This window comes from Herpailurus yagouaroundi, unplaced genomic scaffold, assembly GCF_014898765.1.
Source record: "Herpailurus yagouaroundi ecotype Mexico unplaced genomic scaffold, PumYag 181, whole genome shotgun sequence".
Classification (NCBI taxonomy): Eukaryota; Metazoa; Chordata; class Mammalia; order Carnivora; family Felidae; genus Herpailurus; species Herpailurus yagouaroundi.
Window position 1 is genome coordinate 29,947,041 of NW_024412412.1, and position 25,706 is coordinate 29,972,746.

At 39.6% G+C, this 25,706-nt stretch overlaps 1 protein-coding gene and 1 long non-coding RNA gene across 9 annotated transcripts in view; one reads left to right on the forward strand and one right to left on the reverse strand.

The window, feature by feature from the left end:
- The window catches only part of LOC121039805 (uncharacterized), a 26,612-nt gene extending 1,443 nt beyond the window's left edge, over positions 1 to 25,169 (reverse strand). Inside the window, exons 1-3 of one of the 3 annotated variants that reach the window (XR_005794998.1) lie at positions 24,889 to 25,161; positions 23,542 to 23,750; positions 2,483 to 2,658 (exon numbers count right to left, since the gene is read on the reverse strand). This is a non-coding gene — a long non-coding RNA (uncharacterized LOC121039805). Of the gene's footprint in view, positions 1 to 2,482; positions 2,659 to 23,541; positions 23,751 to 24,888 lie in introns of those variants that run through there. The other 2 variants (XR_005794999.1, XR_005794997.1) reach the window with 2 other exon arrangements.
- Positions 1 to 25,706, forward strand: part of NRG1 (neuregulin 1) — a 1,118,472-nt gene that overhangs the window by 845,561 nt on the left and 247,205 nt on the right. The window lies entirely within an intron of this gene.

Consider the following 25,706-nt stretch of genomic DNA (forward strand, 5'->3'; position numbering starts at 1 on the left):
ATTCTCACAGCAGCACAGGGAAAGGGGACCTTCCCAGTGCGGTCATTCCTAGTTCTCAGATTACTATCTTTGATTCATCAAACAAGCCTTTTTTGGTGAACTGCATCCGACCAGTTATTTCAGAAGACAATCGCCACTCCGCAGCGGTCTGGCCAAATGCATAGATTTATAACAATCTTAAAAGATTTCTCCAGGAGTTTTATAAAGATATGTGATATTAAACTGGAAAAAAAATTGTACCAGATAATAGGGAAATGAAATCCTCCACCAAAGTTGGTTAGCTTTTTCAGAAAAGCCCTAAAGATTTTAGCAAATTTCTCGGCAGGTTTCTATTGTTTTAGCTCTTCCCCTAAGTAGTGGTTAATGAAGTACTAGATGTTAGAAAAGCAGTCGCTTTGTTATTCTGTCTGGGCTGACTTTTATCTGATAAGCCTGCCCTGGAAAGCCCCTGAACGCTTTAGAAATTGCTTAGGAGATTTTCATCTAAAATTAGAAAGGATGGTGCGTGGCAAGGTGGTTAACTAAGGTACAGGGACTCAAGTAGGGTCTGTCTCTCATTTGAGTTCTCTGCCTGTTTTAAACGTCTGACCATGCGTTATTAGGACCTACTTGCCTTATTATTGTTATTATTTTAATTACTAAGTTAAATTCAACAAGGCCTTTCCTCTCTATATTGAAAAACAAAGTCCTCTTTAAGTACTTGACTACTAATATTACTAATGTACTAATAATTTGTAATTTGACCCTTACTGTAATTCTGTAACATAGGAAAAGCAGATACAAATTTGTATTCTTTCTTTTTTTTTTTTTTTTTTTTGCATAAGGAAATAAATTCAGAGACTTTTAGTAAATTGCCCAAAATCACATAGTTAGGAAGAGTCAGAATTAAGAATGAAATCTTGGTTCTATTGAATCTATTGATTCTATCAGAATCTATTGAATCTATCAGAATCTTGGTACTCTGATTCAAATATGGTTTCACAACCAGATGCCCATGTAATTTTTAATTTTTCTGATTGATCTGTGAGTCTCACCATAAGGAATTTAACAGAAATATCTAAATCTCTAACACCTAAAATGTTGGAGAATTTGAATTCAGCATAATTATAATTTCTTAACTTATGCATTGCTATATTTCTACTAGGGTTTTCAAGGGCTTTGGGGCCATAAAGAGCCACGTTCAGGCAACTTCCAGTACCAAACAGTTGACTTTGTTCTGGTTCACATCATAAGCTATGCACGCAGCTCACCAGTGAACTAACAAATCTATACTTTTGGTATGGGTATGAAGGATTATGCAAGAGGGCAGTTGGAAAGGAAAAAAATTTTCCTCTGCACTCTTGGATGCAGTTTGTGGGGGCCTGCGAATTAGGATAACAAAAGGCACCCACGCCTGGGTGGCTCAGTGGGTTGAGCATCCAGCTTCCTCTCTGGTCATGATCTCAAGGTCCTTGAGTTTGAGCCCTGCATCTGGTGGGCTCTCCACTGTCATCTCAGAGCTCTCTTCAGATCCTCTGTCCCCTCTCTCTAACTTTCCATCTCTCTCTCTCTCTGTTTCTCTCAAAACTAAACATGAAAAAAAAGAATAACAAAAAGCAGATTAACAAAAGTAAAGGCATACAATTTTCATTATTCCTTTATTAAAATTTTTTTAATGTTTATTTATTTTTGAGAGAGGGACAGAGTTTGAGGAGGGAGGGGCAGAGAGAGGGAGACATGGAATCTGAAGGAGGCTCCAGGCTCTGAGCTGTCAGCACAGAGCCCGATGCAGGGTTCAAACCCATGAACTGCGAGACCGTGACCTGAGCTGAAGCAGGACACTTAACCAGCTGAGCCGCACAGGTCTCTTATTATTCCTTTATTAAACAAAAGAATATTTGTGTGTACAGGAGTTCACAGAAAAGTAGTCAAACTCAAAGAAGTGGTTAGATGTGGGGGTTTGAATAACATTCTTAACAAAGGAAAAGAGGTTTAGACTTAAAGAGAGGACAGGTTGTGGGGAAGTGACTAGGAAATATGTAGTGGAAACTAATAGAAGATAAGGACTATTTTAGTAAGATCTTTTTATGCAAACTCTTCTTGACTCTCATATCTTTGATGATAAGGGTCCCTTTTTCTTCTTGGTACCGGGGTGGGGGCTGAGGGATAAGCTGGTAGGAAGCATCTTCCTCAGAGGGATATTTATGCCTTACTTCTTTCAGGTAGAGAGGGGGAGGGCAGAGAAGTTCTGCATCTGTTGATATTCAGTTGCCTTCAGCTCAAAATAATTCTTATGCCAAATTGGAATATTTTGGCATTTTGGGATGGCATACTTTGATCCCCTTCATCTACCCCATCTGAAACTTTTGGGGAATTTCACACACCAAAAGCCTAGTCGGTAGCTGTAGAGAAAAGATTTGGGTTAGTAGCTGAGAGGTAAGAGATCTGCAAAGGGGAAGAAGAATGGAGATTAGAAAAAGAATAAATAAGCAGGTAGAACAAATACAAACACGTTTCCTGTATTTGAATTAAACCAGTCTCCCAGGGCTGGGAATAGGTCAGTTCAGTTAAGCAATTGTGTCTCATTGCAGGAGGCAGTGGTGCAGGTGGGAGTAGAGTATCCTCTGAAGTTGGACCTTTATATGGTGTGAGCAACCAGGCATTCAATGAGGGGCATTTCTATGGAAACAAAAGCAAAAATAAAGATTAATGGTTGGAGCAGAGCAGTTTTTTGAGTCCAGAGGGCAGTCTAGAAGATTTCTAGATGTTGGGCCTAAAGTGTCCTTAGATGAGGATAGTAATGGTAGTCTCACAGTCATAGTTATGTCCTGGAGCCCCAAGGACCAGGCTCTGGTAAGCTTCCTGAGTGTCCCAAACTATGAGGTGATAAATTCTTTGAACATGCAGAGCTTCAGGAAAAGGGCACTTTTAGTCCTCAGTGATGCTAAGTCGAGAGGGTGGGAGAAAATTAGAGACATTAATTGCAAGATGGCAGGATCCAGTTTACAAAAGAATGAAAGTAGTTCAATGATAATGAACACCCACAAAAGTGGGTCATTGTTTTCCACTGAAACAAAATTTTCCTCCACAATCGCCTTCATTTTGACCAAAGGTAATCAAAGTAAGACTATTTTTCTTTGCAAAATAAGTCTAATTTCATTAAAATTGGCCAAAGGTCAGTTTTCCAGGGACCAACCCCCCCCCCCCCAAGGAAATGCCAATGTCAGTTCAAGGTTATGAAGACTTCATTTAGAATTTGATTTTGAGAAGTCTAAAATGTCAAAAGATTTGAACATTCTATTAAATGGGATCCGCAGATCACTATGAAGCAATGCTAAGTTTTCAATTATTTAACCAAAATGAAAATAAAATATTTTAAAGATAAACGTAGAAGATATCATGATTGTCAAACAACAACAAACAAAAAGAACTTAACTATTTCAATATTGAAAAGACTGAGTTTACCTAAATAATCAAAGACATTATGATAAAGGTGATGTGAAGAACCACAGAATCTTTGTTTTCTAGGTGGATCACTCAAGAAGTGAAGAAACTTCACAATCTTTTATTAAGAATAGACCAATACTCAAAAAAATTTTAAAAATAGACCAATAATCCAACACAATTTTATTGTTTTACCAAAGAAAGAGCAAAACTGGAGTTTTACACCAGTACACTATTGGGCTCATTTTTTTGACGCCTTGTAAATAAATCCATTCAATCTTAGCCAGCTTGACCACACGAGGTATAATTCTTCCTCTTTCTCTCTCTTTTTTTGTTGTTTTTTTCATAGATCCTTTACAGTTTTCTTCATCTTTTCAGATTTTTGTCCATTTTCCTCTTTCACTTTCTGGAATAGGCTTTAAATTTTCTCTAACCTACTTTAGGAAAAAATCACTCTCCTTTTTTCTTAAGGAAAACACATCTTATTTTCCTTGTGCACACTGCATACAGAGAGGGGTTTTTTTTTCTTCCTTTTTTTCAAAAATTTTTTTGATGTTTATTTATTCTTGAGAGAGAGACAGACAGAGCATGAGCAGGGAAGGGGCAGAGAGAGTGGGAGAGACAGAGAATCCGAAGCAGCTCCAGGCTCTGAGCTGTCTTCACAGAGCCCAAGGCAGGGTTCCAACTCATGGGCCAATGGATCATAACCTGAGCCTAAGTTGGTCGTGCAACCACTGAGCCACCCAGGTGCCCCTCCTTCATTCTTATTGTTCCTATAGTTCATTTGCATATATTGATTAGAATTCTTAACTTGTAGTAGCCTTAATTTCCAAGAACTAATAAGTAGACAATGGGAACTGTCTGTCATATTCTATATTCTATGCTAGATGAACAAATTCATCAGTATACAATTTCATAGTGTCTAAAGATATGTTTCCTCATAGTAGAGTTTATCACTGTGGCAAAAAAGCGTGTTTACTAACATATTTTAGTCTTTCTGTAAAATTTAGAAGCCAAAAGTACATCAACTTGAAGTTATGCTTAGTAATTAATATTTCAGTATTTTATCTTATTTGATAATGATCTGGATATTCAGTGAATATCTATCATTTAACTTACTATAACCTGAAGTTTTCAAGTCAGCAAAAAAGATTTTGGAAGTTACTTTTAAACTGATATATTATAAAACACAATTACTGTTGAAATACAATTTGTCAGAACAATGACTCACTTTGATTAAAATCAAATCTATAACTTTTATAATCTTAAATATCTGGTAGTTTATGTTAGCTTATTTGACTAGTAAACCCAAGTAGAATAAGATGTGAATGGGTATTATATTTAATGTTGGCAACTCTGAAGATGTGCCGATTTTATTAAATCAATTCTAATAAACTAGTTTTATTCAAGAAAGATTATTTCAGATCACATGAACTTGAAAAGCATTTGGGTTAGCTCCTATATTTCCGAGAGTTTTAAGAATATTTACTTTATAAGTGCCTACTTTTTCTAAGCCAATTTAGAATAGTGCTCCTTTATCAATCTTGGTAATACCATTCAGAGATAAGAAAATATTACATATTTACACTTAGACACACCATGCATACATACATTCATACATATACATATAGACACAATAGAGATTTAATGGGATTTTGCGTGTGTATGTGTGTGTGCATTTTAAGACTTTAGCCATAGGTCAGGTATAAATAGACACAAAACTCACTAATTTATATACATGTTAGTTCTCATTTTTGTCTTTTTAAAAAATCCTAGTTATATTTATGGCAGATGGACCAAGCCAGTCACCTGCTCTATATGCCCAACAAAAAAGCTAAAACTTTTTATCAGTGTTTGTAGAGGAGACTCTAAAGATTTTTCTTTGACTCATAGTTTGATGGAGACTGTGGCTTTAATCCCAGGTGATTGTTGTAGTCTACTGAGAAGTTACAGCAAGGTGCTCTTTGGACTGGGAGCCAAAGTTATTCCTTTAGAGGCTTACGTTTCAAGAAGTGTCCTGTCCTTGAGAAGACAGTCCGGGGTGGTAGGAGATTTACATCTCAAAGCAGGAGAAAGAGGGCACAAGCTTTCAAGTAGTTCTAAGAAGGAGTTTAGGGGCATATTTGCCTATTTCCAGGGTTTTTTTTGTTTTTGTTTTGTTTTTTTCTGGAACAAACTGAATTCTTCTGACAGGTTAAGCTTTCTTAAGCAGGCATCACAAAAAAGAGTGAGGGTGGGAGGTGTTTATGGTGGAATCTTAAGTTTGTTCTAAATCTGATTTCTGCTCTTTAGTTTTGTTAAGGGAGTCTTTTAGGCTAGCCATGGGATTCGGTTTTTTTTCTTCTTCTTTCAATTGATCCTCCTATAGGTACCAATAGGGCATTTATTTAGGGTGAGAATTCTTTAAAAAATTCTTCTAAATATAAAAACTTTTCCAAATCCAAAGACTGCCATTTGGCCATTGATGATTTAGGACCTGTGAAAGTATTCCTGTTCCAAAATATGATGCAAAACCAGCAAACCTTTTTATGGTTTAATCATGGATACAAGAGGCATCCCGAGGAGGGTACAGAAGATGCAGCCCCACTGATCCACAGTTACTCCCTAAGAGAGCCAAAGAGAAAGACGGCAAAGACCTTTGTTGGCAAGGCAGTTAGAACAGTGTTTGCATGGTGTGCCTGGGTGGCTCAGTCAGTTAAGTGTCTGACTTCAGCTCAGGTCATGATCTCACGGCTGGTGAGTTTGAGCCCCACGTGGGGCTGTGTGCTGACAGCTCAGAGCCTGGAGCCTGCTTCAGATTCTGTGTCTCCCTCTCTCTCTGCCCCTCCCCCGTTCATGCTCTGTCTCTCTTTCTCTCTCTCGCAAAAATAAATTACCATTAAAAATTTTTTTTAAACTACTTTGTTATAAAGACTCTACTTAGGGACCCAACCAACCCCAGAATGAATCTGGCCCAGTTCTTGTACTCAAAAAAATAATAATAATAATAATTTTTAAATATTTATTATTATCATTTTTTGTACTCAAAGTTCTTACCCAATGGTGAGAGTGAGAGAACATGTTGATGGCAAGTACTAAGTCAGTACAGTGAAACAAAAAAGGACTGTGGAAGAATAAGGAATGGACAGTGCAGCTTATTAAAGAGGTGACCCAGGAACTGAATCCTGAAGCCAAGTAAGAGTTCAGATTGAGGGAGAGAGTTTTTGGAAGGAGAGGGTGGGACAGGTTAGTGGTAGAGCATAGGTAAGATCTTTGAAGAATGAACACATTCTTCATGTCCTGAGTGTGGTTTGCAGGAGGCAATGTCCACTGAAGAAACTAAGGTGGTAGTTGAGGCCAGGCCAGTCTATGTTCCAGTCTATTGGAACATTTCAGGGATTAGTTGAATCTTTTGACTACAGAGATCTGACAGAAGCATCTAAGTTAGGAAGTGTTATGATCTGCTTTGCTCTTTTTAGGAAAACAACTTTGGTGGCCATGACAATGATAAACCAGAGGGGACAGAATTTGTTGGCAAAGAAAGCAGTTAACAATTATGTTGCAATAATCTAGTCAAAAGGGGCACCTTCATGCCGTTTCCGTGGGAATATACACTGTTTGGGGAAGGTAATCAAGGGCACAATGATAATAGGTAGAGGGGTGTTCAGTGCAGTAGCAACTGCAGAGAAGGTGTGATATGGCTAAACAAAGTAATACTTTTCAACCATCAGAAAGAATTGTAGACATAAATGCTCTACCATGAAAAAATGTCCACAATATAAGGTGTGTTTTTTTTTTTAAGTTGCAAAACAACGGGGAATTGGATGAAGGTGGTCAAAAGATACAAATTTCCAGTTACAAGGCAAATAAATACTAGAGATGTAATGTAGACATGATGGTTATAGTTAACACTGTTGTATGATATATTTGAGAAGATATGGCATGTTTAAAAAGGATCCTAAGACGACTGAGGTTAATCTTCTCACCAATCCCAATATGGATTTGAAATCAACCTTGAGAAAATGAGGATAAATGAGGATAAATAAAATGAGGGTAAAAAAGAAAGTAAATACGAAGTATTCTAATCACAAGGAAAAAACTTTTCTGTAAGTTTATTTATTTTGAGAGACAGAGGGGGGGTGGCAAAGAGCTAGGTGGAAAGAGAGAATCCCAAGCAGGCTCTGCATTGTCAGTGCAGAGCCCACTGTGGGACTTGAACCCGTGAACTGTGAGATATGACTTGAGCCAAAGGCAAGAATCGGATGCTTCACTGACTGAGCTGCCCAGGTACCCCCCCTTTTTATTGTATCTTTTGAGATGATGGATTAAACCTACTGTTGTATTCATTTCACGGTATATGGAAGTCAGGTCATTATTCTGTACAACTTAAATGTACAGAGTGCTGTATGTCAATTACAACTCCATAAAATGAGGGGGAGAATTGCAAAGTGAGATATATAGATATAGATATAGATATAGATATAGATATAGATATAGGTATATAATATTAAACTTGTGAAAAGAAAAACAAACTTTTCTATTTGGCTGTAGTCATATGAAAAATATATATACCAAAATGGTAGCAGTTGTCTTTCTGGTATATAAAATTGTTAGGAGGCTCTCACTGTGTATTTTTTATACTTCTATACAGTTTGAATTGCTTGTAGTATTCAAATATTAATTTGTAATCTAAAAGAATACATAAGACTTTTAAAACAGAGAGAGAATGCTGGATTAAGGCAGAGTGGCATCAGGCGGGAGAGGGTTGCCTGGAAGCTGTCACCAACTTAGATGAGAGATGATTTGTTATTTGAGGGATAGAAGAGAAGAAGGGAAAGGGGAAAGAGTTGAAGGTGACACCAACATTTCTAGCTTGGTATGTTGGTTGTCTGTTGATTCTATTAATAGAAATAGAGACAAGAAAAGGCAGAGGAGAATTTAATTGAGCAAGATGACTTTGTGAGTTCATTTTTAAGGTCCTGACAAGGCATCTATACACTTGCCTTGAACCGTGTTACTTTCCAGCAAGTCATTAATATTTATGATGTCTTAGCAGGTTGATGTGTGCGCATGGTTTGGGAGGGTAGGAGTTAATATTTTTAGAGATTGACATTTTTATCTGTCTTGATCCTTTTACTGTCCTTTCATTCAGACCCTGAAATTATTGCTGGAGGGAAGGAATGTGGCATGGGCTGTGAGGATGTATTTTTTGGTTTATTTTTCACTTCAACTTTAGCCCCATAAGAGAGAGAAGATTCTTAACTGTAGGAAAAATATTTTGGTCAGAACAGGTGAAATAACATGGCTATCTATCGTAGACACTTTTTTTTTTTTTTAAAGATTCTAATAAGTTGGAGAAGAAGAGAAGTAAGAGGAGTGTTTACAGGTTCCTGGGGTCAGCAAAGGGGACTCACGCTCCACTTCCTGGGCGATGTTGCTAAGGAGATAGTAAGACAGCCAGTGGAGGGAGGTGCCTGTGGGGCCCAGTCAGTTAAGCAACTGACTCTTGTTTTTGGCTCAGGTCATGATCTCATAGTACATGAGTTTGAGCCCCACATTGGGCTCTGCACTGACAGTGTGGAGCCTCCTTGCGATTCTCTTTCCCTCTCTCACTCTATCTCTCTGCCCCTCATGCAGGCATGCTTTCTCTCTCAAAATAAATAAACTTTGTGGAAAAAAAAGACACCCAGAGGAGGTTGTAGGATCCTAATGAGTACCACCTGTACCTCATTTGCAGGAAGGGTGGAGGAAGAGGGATGGAGGGACAGATGAGTGCAGGAAGAATGACTCCAGAGAAGAAATGACTATGTGCATGTTGAGACCAATGGCTTCGTGTTATAGCCACACAAAAGGCCTAAATTGTTGTTCCAAAGCATTCAGGATCACCACCTCCTAAGGGCCATGCAAACTGAGACATAGCCTCTTGTCAGCAATCAAGGAAGATGGATACTTTAGGACCAGGGGTTCTCCTCAATTCTGCTTCTGTTCATCCCCCCCAGTATCTGGAAAAAATTGCTGGGGACAGGATCCAAAAGACTGTGGTTAATTTTCTCACCAATCCCAAAGATTAAGGATTTGAAATCAACTTTGAGGAAATGAAGGTCTATTTTTGAAATATTTGAATTATGGACTGAGGTTTTTACCAGCTAGACCAGATAAGATAGAAACTGTTCCAAATCACCGAGCAACCAGACTCACATGTTCAAACAATTATGAAAAACATATAACAGATTTTTATCAACAAATACATCAGTAAGCAAACTTATGACCTTGCCTCATCGTTCTTGGTTCTCATCAAGATGTACACACCACACATACACATGCACGTGATTCTGTGGAATACAGAGACTCCTTAGAAACATATATATTAGGAGTGAGTACAAACTGCATGTAGCCCTGAAGTTCTGTAGAAGACTGCTTCTTTAATATGTAAAAGTATACCCTTTTTCTCACTATTTTCCTAGACCATTATAGACCCTTCTAACCAGTTTAATAGCCCTGATTATGCACAGGTGTTTCATACTTAAATTGAAAGGAACAGGAGTAGTTAGATTATTTTAAGTCTCTTTAGTTCGGTTGGTGTTGAGAACTTTTTCAAAGCGTATCCAAGTTACTATTTGTCAATTGACTTGCATGGTTTGTATTTGAGTCAGTCAGACGTACTCACTGATAAAAACTAAGAACTCTCAAGTGAGGCAAGACTCTGGTAACATTAAATACTCTACATAAAAGCAAAGGTGTGTTTTAGAGGGACGTTCAGAGAAGGTGAGTAGATAGGTGGCCATCAGGTTAGGAGTGTGCAGCTGTGACCCTGAATGCAGAGTACAGCCTGGGGATGCTGTGATGTTATGGCTGCTAGGAAGCTAGATTCACCGGGCAGAACCAGGACCAGTAGGGTGGGACTGTCATAGACGCTTCGGTCTCGTGCTGGACATTGTCTTGGTTTCCTCATGGCCAAGGACACAACGAGCAGGCAGCTGCAACATGATGAGAGGTTGTTCTGTGCCACAAGTTTCTAGCTCCCGAGCTGGCCTTCCTCATAATTCAGCAATAAGGAGAAAGAAGTGGGAGAGAGGGCATTGCATTATGGGAGAATGTGGGGAGGGGAGAAACTTCTAGAGGAACTGGGATTTAGATGGAAAGATATTTCTGTTTGATACTAACATAAACATACATATTCAGTCAATATATTTTGAATTACTTCTGGATTACTTTGAATTACTTTTAAATAAAATGTATTCAAGTTATGTCAAAAACCATGTCTACTTCTCAAAAGGTTCTGATGTAGGCCTTATAGTTTAGCCAGTCGGCAATACTCCTCATAATTTATTGAATAAATTTGACATTGAATTAACAGAACAATGAACCATAAACTCAATCATAGCTTTATGATCCAAGAATTTCTTGTTATTTTTTATAGCTTTTTGTTGTTGGTGGCAGTGGTGGTGGCTGTTTTTTCCAGTTTTTTTGAAATACGTAGCTTATTCATATAGCTATGTAATTCACTATAGCTTATACTTTTCTTTGCATTTCAAAAGGACTTAATAATAACAGCTAACATTCATGGAGTATTTATTTTATGCCTGACATGCTTCTAGGTGCCTTTATCTGATTTATCCCACACAACAGCCTTAGATGGTAAGTGCTTTTGTTAGTGCCTTTTGTTGATGTGAATGAAGCACAGAAAAGCTGGTTAACTTGTTCAAGACCACGCAGCTAAGAAGTGACTTGCCAAAATCTGAAGCCAGACAGGTTGATTTCAGCATTTACAGTCTTAAACACAGTACCATATGCCTCTTGTATATGATGGATGCTTCTGGAAGAAGATTAGTAGGGTGGATTAGAAGAAAGAATATACATTTTTTCAGTCATATACTGTTTGAATTTGTTTATAGTAAGTGTGCATTTATTTTATAACTTGAAAACAACAAAAAGAAATAGAAAAACAACTCATTCTTTGAAAAATAGTGTTGGGGTATCTATTTCGGTCTAGGTTTTTTTTCTTTCCTTTTTATCTGTTTTAGTTTTAAAATGATCCAACTTTAAAATGATCAAATGATCCAGAATGACAAATATATATGAAAATTTGGGACAGTAAAATTGTGACCTTTCTATAAAGACAGAGAAGTATGTAAATAAGGCCATTTTCATGACACTGAAATAATGTCAGGTCATGGGCAAAATACTCATGTTTGGTAAAATAGTTTATTTTAGGTAATTCTTTGTATTCATTAGTTTACTGAACGTTGTATAGGTATTTATGTATATGATATATATTTAAATCTTTTTAGTGGCTCCTTTTTATTTGTGCTTCTCAACATGTTTAAGCAAGTGGAGTCCTTCCATATAAGGGGCAAAAGAATGTGGGGCCTGAAACAGGCTGACAAGAGGAAATGCATCCTGTCTGAACAAGCAAGAAATAGGGAAAGAGAGTAAAAATTCTTGCAACGTGTAGCTCTTTAGAAAAAAAAAAGTGGCCATTTATTTCGCCAACATAAATTGATTTGTCACTTTCAATAAAAGGCCTAGAAACACAGATAGACTAGAAATGCCTCCCTGGGGCTCAGTCTCTGTCTGTCAAATGGGGTAATGAGTCAGTGGAATCAATGACATTATCTAAAAACTCCCTTCTACTTCCACCTTCCTCTCAATCTCTTGGTCTGGTCTGTGGATACACATGTCCAGCCAGAAGTATTATTGGATACAAAAAAAAAGTTTGTATCTTCTTTGAGGTTAGAACAAACAGCTTGTTTTCATGTGTATCAGTGAAACTCTGGGTGAGAAAACAAAACTTTGTGATAAGGGACATAGTCCAGTTGGTCGGTCTCTGATGGTACAAAATGCTGTATTCCAAGTCAAGCTGCATATTTAGATGAGCCAGGGAACTTATTGGTTATACCATTTTACTATTTCAACTCAAATGATGTTTGCACGTAAAAATGAGACCATCTAAATGAGACTGGGAAGAGCCAACCAGGTGTAAAAGGCTCTAGACGTATTGTAACACTCCTCAAGACCCAAATATGACCTGAAGATGTTGCTGTACTGATTAGCAACAGTAACAAAGTTTTTCTAACACGTCCATAACCTCCAAACGTTTTCCAGCTGTATACTGTAGCTCTCAGGGATTGGCAGGGCTGAATCAGAATATCTCTTTGCCAAGACTTGTCTGCACATTCTTAACCTTTTTTTGTTTGCCAAGAACAAAGAAAAATTGTTGTAAACTTAGCTGCTGTTGTAACATATGAACGGTCTTTTCTGAAAATGCAAATGAGACAAATAAGAATCATTACATGCGGTCATTTGCAGCATGCAGTTACATTTGGGTTCTGCTATTGTATGTATGTATTACTTTCATACCTAACTTGATATATTTTATAGTGCTTTACCATTTTCAAAGCACTTGCATATGTGAGTATCATTTGATCTTTTCTGAGAGCCGCTGTTTCTAATGTACTTCATGTTCAAAAACATTTGATGCTTAAATTTATAGGGTGCATGCATCACACAACAAATGTTTTGATTACTGTTGTATGGAAATGTTTATTATGCACCAAAATGTAGGTTATGCATATTTGGCAAAGTAAGCCATCATCCGTTTTTACTGGTCTATGAACTGGATTTTCAAACACTACCAAATACACCTGGGTATTTTTTTTTTAATGCAAAAAAATGGATGGTTGCTTGTGCCAGTATGTAGGAAATAATGAAGTATCTGGGTCAGGTGAATTATTACTAAAGATTTAGTAAGGCTTAAAAATTTGATACACTGAGAGCTTCATCGCTAACACATAGGTAACTTGGGACGCCTGGGTGCTCAGTCGGTTGAGCGTCCGACTCTTGATTTCTCCTCAGGTCACGATCCCAGGGTCGTAAGATTGACCCCGCGTAGGGCTGTGCACTGAGCCTGGAGTTGGCTTAAGATTCTTTCTCTCTCCCTCTGCCTCTCTCCCCTGCTCGCTTGCTCTCTCTTAAAAACTTTTTTTAATAAAATAAAATAAAACATATAAGTAACTAATAAACCCCTTGCTTCAAATAAAAGCAAGTATGTTGGGTTGCTCAGACTTTATTACCATTCTATGAGGCCAGAGTTCTCAGTTATGATTAACTGTGAATAAAGAATTTATCAAGAATAGCAACTCATAATTTTGTTTGGTAAGTGACCACTACCCCCCAGGGATGCACGACAAATTCTCTAGAGGACCCAAGAGACTTCAGAGAAGACTATATTGAAGATCTGAGAAAACAGGAGTATATTTGAATAGTTCTATAAGTAAAGGTGGGTAATTCTAGGTCAGAATAAGATCATGACATTTGGCTAAAAGCTGTCATGCTCCCCGCATCTGTCTGCTCCCGCCTGTTTGAGGTGAGGCATGGTCTGCCTGGGTGGTTACCCTACGCAGTAATATGGCTCGAGTCCGAAGTGAGTTCGTTGTTCTCCAGCCGTGTTGCTTTATTTTCTTGTCTTTGAATGTCCCAACCCCCTTTGCAGTTTTCTGTCTGGAGCATTTTCTCCATACTCTTACTAAGCTACTAAGGTCTCCATTTAAATTCACTTCCTTGACAAATTCCTCCTTTATAATAAATAAGCTTATTTCTCCTGCTAGACACAGCCAAGGACAGAACCCCCACGCTGTGCACGTGTGGAGCTAGAAGAGGGAGAGTCTGTGTTGGCTGCCATATTTGGAAGGAAGGGGACTGTGTGTAAGAAGCTTCCTCAAAAGAAAATAAAGGATGTGTTTACGTATGTTTCTCAAAGACCTTTATTTTATTGATTTATTCTGGGGGTGAAAACTGCATCAACACGTATTGTGTTCCTGATGCGCGTGCATTAACATGCCTAGCTCTGTGGCATATACAACAAGGTTAGGGGCACAGCCTTCTTGAGCTGCAGATTTATTTGAGGAGATGGCTAGATGTTATCTAGAAATATCCTATCGAGAATTCGTCTTCTATCCAGAATAATACAGTGAGGTGCTAGACCATACAATAGCCGGCCTGTATGGGATCACTGGAGAGCGAAGACGAGCTCTCTTTAACTTCTAGTACTTTTCCACAGTATTCACTTGGGTTATTACTTTATACTTACTGAATTGTCCATAAAATAGATAAAGGAGAAATATATATATATATATACATATATATATATATATATTTTTTTTTTTTTTTTGAGAAAGAGAGACAGAGCCTGAGTAGGGGAGGGGCAGAGAGAGAGGGAGACATAATCCAAAACAGGCTCCAGGCTCTGAGCTGTCAGCGCAGAGCCCGATGCAGGGCTTGAACTCACGAACCATGAGATCATGACCTGAGCTGAAGTCCAACACTCAACCGTCTGAGCCACCCACGCACCCCTAAAGCAGAAATATGTTAATAGATTACCCTATAAACACAAATTGGTTTAAATTTCTTGTAGTAAAGATCAAATCTGGGACAGAGAACAAGGGAAGAAAATAGGGGCTCTCTAGAAATGAGACTCAGGACAAGGAAACAGTGTGTGGTATATAAAAAGCCTGGATGTCAAGATATAAGGAAAAGATGAAAAAGGAAAGGAGGCTGCTAGCACCAGATATAAATATGTATTTTCATATTTCACAATTCTGTCCTGGGCCAGTGCTGGTGACAGATTTTCAGGTCCTTTTTTGAGTACTCATTCTTCACATCCTTGCCATGCTCGTTATTTTGATCCCCATCATGCTCCCTGTTCAAAGAGCATCTAGAAGCAGAGTAAAATGACTGCACTGGCACCTGTCGCTAGGATGCTTGTTACTTCCATCACCAGAACCTGCCAAGCAGACTTCCCAGAGCCTCCGAGACAAAGTCCAGATGGAGGGGGATCTTCTATTCTCAATCTATAAAGAATCTCATAAGTCCTTGCAATATCTGGTCTCAAGTGAGGGGGTGACAAACTGACCTATGATAAAATTTGGAGTGTGGCTAGGAGTGAGGCTCAGAGTTCCCATTCCTGTTGTTTTCATTTCCACAGAAAGGTAACTTGCACAAAGAGCAGCACAAGACGCTATAAAAGAAGGGACTGGAGAGATCCTGAGACGCACAGGGATGAGAGCAGTTTGCAACCCTACAACTCTGCTGAGCACTGTTTCCCAGTGGTTATTACCATAAAGATGCAGAGAGAAAATAATTCACAGAGGGTTTCGCGGGAAAGCCAGACCGGGGGGAAATGTGCCTCCACTTGTTAAAAGAATAGCATCTGATTTGGTGTAATGGCTGGATAAGGAAGTGAGGGGGAACAAAACCAGACAAAGAATGAATAGGATTTGGTGACCATAGTAATTTAGTTCATAGTGAAAAATCTGGCTGACCTCACAGAGAGTTTATTGTCAGATGTATTAACTAGTAGACTACTGAATACAGGTACCTTACGAGGTAAATCATAAGTAAGTTTTCATATGAGCCTTTTTAATGCTGTGGCATTTTAAATGATGAGTAGTGTCATAAAAGTAAGTTATTATAATAACATTGTATTGTTTTTTCTCTTGAGACATTCTTAGAGTTTTTAAAAAAGTTTTACTTTTTTACTTTGAGAGACAGAGACAGCGCAAGTTAGGGAGGGGCAGAGAAAGGGAGAGAGAGAATCCCAAGCAGCTTCTGCACTGTCAGCACACAGTCTGATGCGGGGCTTGAACTCACGAACGTGAGATCATGACGTGAGCAGGAATCAAGAGTTGGATGTTTAACTGACTGAGCCACCCACGTGCCCCGAGACATTTTTAGATTTTGAAAATATTTTCTAGATATGAAATAGACCTATACTTAAAGACCCTTGAAATTTGCCATATAATGTGGTTATTCTTTTAGAGTGAATTAAAGTTAATTTAGTTTTGAGAATTACTAAGCTCCTTGAGGTAACTAGAGCATATTGAAATCTTATAAAGGAAAGCAGGAACTCTTGGAAAAAAACCTGGTGTAGCTTTGTAATTAGAACTAGTTTGCTCAAATGACACTTTTACTTTAAACATTAAAGCTCCCAGGGCACCTGGCTGGCTCATTTGGCTAAGCGTCTGACTTCGACTCAGGTCATGATCTCACTTACATGAGCCTGCTTCAGATTCTGTGTCTCCCTCTTTCTCTGCCCCTCCCCTGTTCATGCTCTGTCTCTCTCTGTCTCTCTCTCAAAATAAATAAAGGCTAAAAAAAACTTAAACATTAAAAACTCCTTAAATGTATATATTTGATGGATGTCTCTTGCTACAAATTAGAGGCTGATATTTCATTAAGCAAATGTATCACTTATAAATGATTTGTTTTGAGGAAGTAGGCATTACCTTATAGAAGTGGCTTCAGATAATATCTATGAAAATCATCATCATAATGTGATTTCATGTGGGATTTGAAACATTTTCAGACTTGGGTAGAGATTTACATAAACCAGATTTCCACTGGAGGATCCTGAAATAAACTAACAATAATGTGGTACACATGTGCGTTATTTTATTTACTAAATTTTAAAATATTTGTTTGCTTATTTTTGAGAGAGAGAACACAACAGGAGAGGGAGAGAGAGAACAGGAGAAAGAGAATCCCAAGCAGACTCTATGCTAGCACGGAGCCTGAGATGGGTCTCAGTCTCATGAACCATGAGATCATGACCTGAGCCAAAATCAACACAGATGCTTAAAAGAGTAAGTCACCCAGGCACCCTTTATTTACTAAATTAAGAAAAAAAAATTTTAATATTTATTTATTTAAAAAAAATTTTTTTAACGTTTTATTTATTTTTGAGACAGAGATAGACAGAGCATGAATGGGGGAGGGTCAGAGAGAGGGAGACACAGAATATGAAACAGGCTCCAGGCTCTGAGCTGTCAGCACAGAGCCCAATGTGGGGCTTGAACTCACAAACTGTGAGATCATGACCTGAGCCGAAGTCGGCCGCTCAACCGACTGAGCCACCCAGGCGCCCCAATATTTATTTATTTTTGAGAGGGAGAGAGGGAGACAGAGCGCGAGTAGGGCAGGGGCAGAGAGAGAGGGAGACACAGAATCCGAAGCAGGCTCCAGGCTCCAAACTGTCAGCACAGAGCCCATCGCGGGGCTTGAACCCACAAACCAGGAGATCATGACCTGAGCTGAAGTCGGATGCTTAACAGACTGAGCCACTCAGGTGCCCCTGTTTACTAAATTTAAAAAAATTGAAATATCTGATGTGGTGACAGAAAGGACACCTATTGTTTTGTGTCCAATAACACAAGAGACTTCCAAGATCAAATCAAAAGCAAGCCAAGCAGAATAGTGTCACTCAAAGAGATGTGAAAGCTGTGATGGATAAGCTTGAACTTGTCAGTCATTTTATTTGATCAAAGTAACTTTGTCAGAAGTTACCAAACCTTTATTTCCTTCTTTGTGCTACCAGGATTTCTTGTATGTTGGAGACACATAAGCAAAATACAAAAGGGGTAGATTTTTACATCTAATTTTCACATTTTTAGAACTGTTCTGTTCCTCTTATTCAGTGTTTGCAGTACACATATGTATAGCACACACTCAGACACACACACACACACACACACACACACACACACACATACACACACACACATGGCTCTTCAGTCCTCAGCATCTCTAGTCTAAAGAATAAAAATGGAACTGTAGCAGAGTGTCTTAGTAGAGGGGGCTTGAAACCTGCTTTGCTACTCAGTTTTGGAATGAGTTTGGAGAACTTACTTAACTGAAGCTCTTCGCTTGTAAAATGGAAGTAAGAATAGTAACATCATAGGTTTATTGTGAAATCAAAGTAAAATAATGTATGTAAAGCTCTCACCAGAGCGCTGGCAATCTAGTAAGGACTGATACATGGTGTTTGGTCTTAGTTTTCTTTTTATGTAATATTAAGTTATAGTGCAAATATTATTATAGGCTCTACCTATCTGATAATAAAGACAAATGGATACATAATTCCTTTGTGTTTGTTAGTTTTGTCCACATAATCCTAAAAATTTTTAAAGTGAGGAAAATCTAAATGATTGGTCAGTTCAGGCATCAGATAAATCTATTACATTCTGCTTTTTTAGGGCATAGTTTCCCAATATTTAATTCCCATAAATGCAGAAGTTAAGGCATTGAGATTGAAGTTACTCGTGATTATGAAACAAGTCCATGGTAGGACAATAATAGTGTGCTAATCAAACCAAGTTGAATATTCCTTCATTGCCCCCATGGAAGAAATTAATAAAGAAGGTTTTAGGGGCACCTGGGTGGCTCAGTCTGTTAAGCGTCAGACTCTTGATCTCAGGTCATGATCTGAGCTCAGGTCATGAGGTCGAGCTCCAAGTCAGGCTCTCCCTCCCTCTCTCTCAAAAAGAAAAGATACTTTAACGTTTATTTATTTTTGGGACAGAGAGAGACAGAGCATGAACGGGCGAGGGGCAGAGAGAGAGGGAGACACAGAATCGGAAACAGGCTCCAGGCTCTGAGCCATCAGCCCAGAGCCCGACGCGGGGCTCGAACTCACGGACCGTGAGATTGTGACCTGGTTGAAGTCGGACGCTTAACCGACTGCGCCACCCAGGCGCCCCAAGAAAAGATACTTTAAAGTGTTTTTGTAAGAAAGAAAATAAATTGGGAAAATAAAAATCAAAGACAAAGTATATAATTAATATTCATTTCCATGAGAGAAATAATAAAAAATTGAGTTTATTAATTTTTCATTTATTTATTTATTTTGAGAGAGAGAGAGAGAGAGAGCACATGAGCAGGGGAGAGGCAGAGAGGGGGAGAGAGAGAATCCCAAGCAGGCTCCACACTGTCAGCATGAACCCCAATGCAGGGCTTGAACTCCCAAACCGTGAGATCTTGACCTGAGCTGAAACCAAGAGTCAGGCACTTAACCAACTGAGCCACCCAGGCACCCCCTGAAAGATTAACTTTAAAATATTGTTTTTAATATTATGAATTAATGATCTCCACCTAAGGCCGGTGTTGAAGAAAAGATACAAAGATTCAAATTGAGTGAACGCATTTCTGGAGAAAGAGTTTAGGCTATTCTTAAAGGAAAATAAGTGTAGCTTTCTAAAGAAGCTATGGGATGAAAAGGGCTCCTTTAACCTCCTCAGTTAAGAGTTGTCCCGGGTGTGCCTAACTAAAACCCCACAAGAAAAACTTTAGTTCACCTCTATCTTTCTCCTTCTTTTGGTTGATTTTTATGTGAATATGAGAGCTATTAATAAATACATGGCAGACAGTTGGAAAGAGATTTCCTGAAATAAGGACCAGATGATAAGTATAAAGAAGTACAGTGCTCGCTTGAATTATGTTCGGAAGAGGGTGATGATACTCTGCAGGATTCACGTTTTGGCGACCAAGTCCAAGGGTCCATCTCCATTATGAATATTTCCCGTGTGACTTGGGCTTGCTCCGTTTCAAAGAGACAAGCAGTCCCTCGGAAGTCTGCGAAGTCACCCCAGGGAAGCAGAAGTGTGTCAGCCACCCACACAGTTTCCTAGACAGCCAGGCTGTGTTGCTTGGTGTCCTCCAGTGAGAGCTCCTCTTCCATGCCCTGTCATTTATGTGAAAAGAGCATTTCATGGGCCCCCATTATGGGCCAAGCTCTGTGCTGTGCATCCTACAAGTACTGCTCATTGAATCGGTGTTTTGATGTTTCTGTTTCAATCCCCCACAGCCATGTGCCCTCAAGTTTCAACATTGCTCCTCATTGCTCACAGTCCACAACTGACTGCGTCTTCATTCTTGACCGAAAAGACTGAAGGCGCCTCACCTTTTCTCGTCTTAATCGCCCTGTTCTCGCTGCCCTTGATTTGCTCTGTGTGGCTACCTATCCTCCTTCTGCTTTTGTGGCAACAGGGGAAGTTAGCACTCCCTCTTTAGAGGCTAACCTTTCACCTCTCCCTCCCTTCTGCCCTCCATGGGGACCTTCATCCAATATTTGGATGTTACATGGACTTACATGCATCCCTAGGTTCTCCTTATTCCTTATTTTGTGTTTGCTTATTTATTTTGAGAGAGACAGAGTGAGCGTGTGTGTGTACGTATGCATGTGCATGAGTTGGGGAGAGGCAGAGAGAGGAGAGAGAGAGAATCCCAAGCAGTCTCCACACTGCCAGCATGGCGCCCAATGTGGGGCTCGAAACCACAAACCATGAAATCAGGACCTGAGCCGAAATCAGGAGTCGGGACGCTTAACCATCTGAGCCACCCAGGCGCCCGTCTTGTTATTCTTAAAATCAAATGAACTTGAATCTTCCCCTCAAACCTTACTCTCTCTTGAGTTGCCACCCAATTTGTCTATTTTCATTGTTAAATTTCTCAAGGGAGTGCCCTACATCAGAATCCTCAACACATGCTTGGAAGACTGCTAGGGGTCCTGAGAGTCCTCAGGAAGTCCCTTTTGCAACTACCCAATTGTTTGATGCCAGATTTGCTACATATACTTCACCCAAAACAACGTATTGCAACAGATAGAATGCAGAAGCAGATATGAGGATCCAGCTGTCTTCTATTAAGCCAGACATTAAAGGGATTTACAAAAATGTAAACCAATGCTTTCTTCTCACTAAAATGATTTTTGTTTGGGAAGGTATAGAGTTATTTTTCATTTAAAAAAAGATGCTATTTATTTGAACTTCTAGGGGAGTTAGTATTATTTTGAAATGAATTAATACATTCTAAAAAATGTCTTGCTTCCTTAATTGTAATTCTTAGGACACTAACTACTGGAGGGGTAGCCCACAAAATCCAAAGCTTTCTGGGGATTCTCAGTCATTTTAGGAGTGAGAAGCAGTTTTGAGATGAAAAGGTTTGGGAACCGTCTATGTCCCTGGTTCCTTCCTCACCACTCTCCTCTCCTTCTTTTATCTCTGACCAGAGAACTGGCCCACCAGTATCCCGTATCAGACTTCTCAAAGTTATTCTCCTGTTAAAGTGTTGTCCATCGTCTTTCCTTCTTCCTGGTTTCTCAGCGATGATTAACAGTGTTTACCTCTCTATTCTTCTTAACACTTTTTCTTCTACAACAGCACAGCCCTCTGATTTGCTCTCCACCTTCCTGATTTCCCCTCTTTCTCTCTCTTGGGTCCTATTCCCTAAGACTCTTTCCCCCTCTCCGTTATCTGCACCTGGTTGCCCTTAAAGCTATCTTTCCTATTCCTTTCTCCAGCTTTCTTTCTAGATCTGAAGGCTTTCCCAGGGTATCAAACAAAAAGCATTCTAATTGCCAGCTGAATATCCTGTATCTCAGGATATCGTTTGGGTGTAAAGCCAAACGGAACAGCTTTTCCTCCAATAGTGCTGATTACTTTGGTGACCACTGCTATTAAAGAAGTTCGATTCTCTTAGTTACCAGATGTTAAAACTCCAGAGAGATTTTTTTTGCTCCTTCTCCTACCACCTCACCTGCATGCATTCCGGTTGCCCTTCTGTGCTTCTCCAGTCCGTCAGACAACATATGTCTGGCAGTTTATCATCACAAACCCAGGCTACTTCAAGAGTCCCTTCTTAATGGTCTTCCCCTTCCACGCCCAGAGAATGTCACTTGTCCAATTAAGTTCCATCTGATTTTCCATTGAAATCACTGGTTTTCAACTTTTATTTTTTTTAACCAGGAAATACGCTCTCCACCAAAAAAAAAAAAAAAAAAAAAAAAGAAAGAAAAAGAAAAAGAAAAACCAACACAAACACCCAAACCTAATATTTAGCAACCTAGACTATGTCAGATGGATTTGCCACAGAAAACTGGATGGAAGAACTGTTTGAAGCTTCTAGGCTGTGTAGGTTGTTTCCCAACAGAGGAAGGAAATCACGGAGGTGGCCATCAGAGAGACTGTTTTCCTAGTTGTCCTGGGCTTCCCCCAGTGGAGGAGGAAGCCAAAGCTAAGGAGTTTCGAGAGAAAGATGAGCAATACTGCCCTCTTCGAAGTTGATGGAGAGCCCAGAGCCATACCCACTCAGCCTTGGTCTGAGGCTGCCTCCATGGAGCTGTTGTCTCTTGTCCCAAGTCAATTTTTCTAGACAAGACTATTCTCATCTTAAGCGTGGGTGGTGTGTGTGTGTGTGTGTGTGTGTGAGAGAGAGAGAGAGAGAGAGAGAGACAGAGACAGAGACAGAGACAGAGACACAGATTGCCAGCTTTTGGGAACTGGGAGAGCTAGAAAGTAGAGGTCACCATCATTCCAGATTAGGCCTTCACTTAATTTCCCTCTTTTCCTTCTTTTTTTAAGTTTATTTATTTTGAGAGAGAGAGAGAGAGAGGCAGAGGGAAAGGGAAAAAGAGAGAATCCCAAGCAGGCTCTGTGCTGTCAGCGCAGAGCACCATGTGGGACTGGAACTCACGAACCATGAGATCACGACCTCAGCTGAAATCCAGACGCTTAACTGACTGAGCCACCAAGGCACCCCTAATTTCCCTGTTTGCGATCTGAGACTTCATATTTGCACCCCCTTACCTAATGTCCCCAAGCTCAAAATGGCTATGCTTCAGTTTCTTCAGAGGATAAACCTCCTGTCCCCTTGTCACATGAGAGAAGGCTCCATCCTCTGCTTTCCAAGGTACTGGAGTGGATCTGTGTGCCTAAGTGCTTTCCACTTAAACTTCCATCCATTCAGTCCTTTCCCCCTAGCTTTCCATTTACCTGATGCTTCCAATTCTTTTTATTTTTTATTTTTAAAGTGAACTCTACCCCCATTATGGGTCTTGAACCCAGGACCCTGAGATGGAGAGTTGCATGCTCTACTGAGTGATCCAGTCAGGCGCCCCCTGGTGTTTCCAATTCTTGAGTCTCTGTAGCAAGAGTCAACTTTGTACTTGTTGGTTTCCTCTTTTATAGGGACATAGGTTTCACCTTTTATGGCTTTACCAAGTTAGTCACTACAAATCTGTGAGCTCCCCATCTCACAAAATTGGAATATATCATATCCACTATTTTTATCTTTTCTTGGCTTTCTTCTTTTCCTTGTGGGTTAGTACCCATGTTATTCCTTTCTTCAACTTCATTTTAGTGGCATCTCAAGAGGTGTATTAGTTAACTATTGCTTTGTAACAAATTACCATGAACTTGGCAGGTTAAAACGACACACGAATGATCTCAGAATCACTGTGGGTCTGAGTCTGGGTGGGGCTTAGCTGCACCCTCTTCTTTATGATCTCTTATAAGACTACAGTCAAGGTACCTGCCATGGTGGGGTCTTCATGTGAAGGCTCAAAGGAGGAAGCATCAGGTTTCGTGCTCCTGTAATAACTGGAAGTTTCAGTTCCTTCTGAACTGTTGAACTGAGAGTCTCAGTTCCTTAGTGACTGTTGACCAGAAGTCACTCTTGGTCCCTTGCCACATTGTCCTCTCCATATGTCCGTATGCTTCATCAAAGTCACCGATCAAGAGCTGGTTAGCAAGATTGGAAGTCACTATTTTATGGAAACTAACACAGAAATGACATCACTTTTGCTACATTCTATAGGTTGGAAGCATAGTCTCAAAGTAAGGGCGTTATACGAGGGGTGTAAATACTAAAAGGTAGATTGGGGGCTCTTTTAGAGTTGGCCTGGCATAGGAGGCATAGGTGATTAACACGTGTTCAAATCTCCACGTCAAACTGGAAGTCCCCATTCTCTCTCCCATCAAGTGTACACCCCTATCACTCCAATAAATCTGCTCTTCCTAAGGTCAAAAGTGACCTCCACCTTGCAAAAGCCAATGAACTGTCTCAAGACGTCACCATACTCAAATAACCAGCAGCAATTGACCTACTGTCTTCTTGAAGCATTTTATTCCCTTGGATTTGGGATACCTCACTTCTCTGTTTCTCTGCTTCTATCACTTGCCTCTGAGTCTCAGGCTCCTTTGCTCTTTCTCTCCTTTCCTCCTGACCTCTATATGTTGGAGGGCTGCAGGGCTCCACTTTTAGTCCTTTACTTTTCTATAATGACACACTCTACTTAAGAAATCAAGTCTCATAACTTTAGATTCCATCTTTATATTGGTTACTTCCTAATGTGTGTCTCTAGCTCCAAACTTTCTCCTGAGCTCCAGGCAATGCCCCATTCGCATCTGCACCTGGGCACACAGACATCTCAAATTTAGTGCAGGGGTCTCGATTTTCTTATTTTTCCTCCCCTCATCCCACTCTTCCCAAATTGGTTCCCATTTCAATACATATCACTACCTTCACCTAGGTGCTCAGGTGAAAATCTAGCAGTCTTTCTTTAGATCTCTTCTTTTCTTTACCCCTGTGCAATTCTCACTCAGCATGTCTTGCCAGCCCCACCTTTAATGTATATCCATCGTTGAATCACTTCTCCCCAGGGTGCTGTCACTCAGGCTCACTCACCACTGTGGCTCAAGGGGGTAATTATATTCACTTCTAACTACTCTTCCTGCTTCCAGTCTTTCCCCCCTACAATCTGTTGTCCATATTGTAGTCAGAGTGGTCTTTTAAAATATAAGTCAGATCACGTCACTCTCCTTTACAAAACTCCCCGATGACTTCACGCACACTTAGAATTCAATTCAAAGTTCTTACCATGGCTTTCAAGGTCCATGACATCTGGCCCTGCCTTTCTGTCTCCTGTGTCCTCATCTTCTACTGTCATTCCTTTGTTCCTACCCCTCTAGCCTCACTGGCACATTTGCTGTTCCTCTGTTGCACCAAGCTTATTCCTGCCTCAGAAATTTTACATATGCTGTCCTTTCTACTTGGGATTCTTCCTTGTGATCTCAGCATGACTCATTCCTTTACATCATTGAATTCTTTGCTTAACCATTCCCTATTTAAGGAAGCCTTCCTTGACTACTCTGTGTCAAATAGCCAACCCTCTGTTATTCTTTATCCTCTTCTATTGTTTTATTTTTCACCTATGACCATTTGAAAGTGTTGTTTGTGGTTATACATTTAGTGTAGTTGTTTACTGCCTGAGTATGAACTTTATGAGTGTAATACTTTGTTTCACTTACCACTGTATTCCTGTAACCCAGAACAAAGCATAGTACATGCTAGGCATGCAATTAAGTGTTAAATATGTGAACAAGTTGTTAGATAAGATTGAACTTGTATGATCAGCTTTCTTAAGCGAACTTGGAGGCAAGAATCCAATTTATTGTAAAGTATAACAACAGATAGACTGATAGATACATGGACAGGTAGGTAGATATAATAAAAATTGAGTTTTTAAAACTTGAATTAGTGACAGAAACTCTATGCATAGGTTGCCATGTGGTTTTGTTGTGTTGTTGTTGTTGTTGTTGTTGTTCCTTCTCTCCCAGCACTGAGTAGATAATCAAGGAGCTGTAAAATACCAAGGCTTTAATTCACCACATGACCAGCTCCTGTGTAACTTTCAC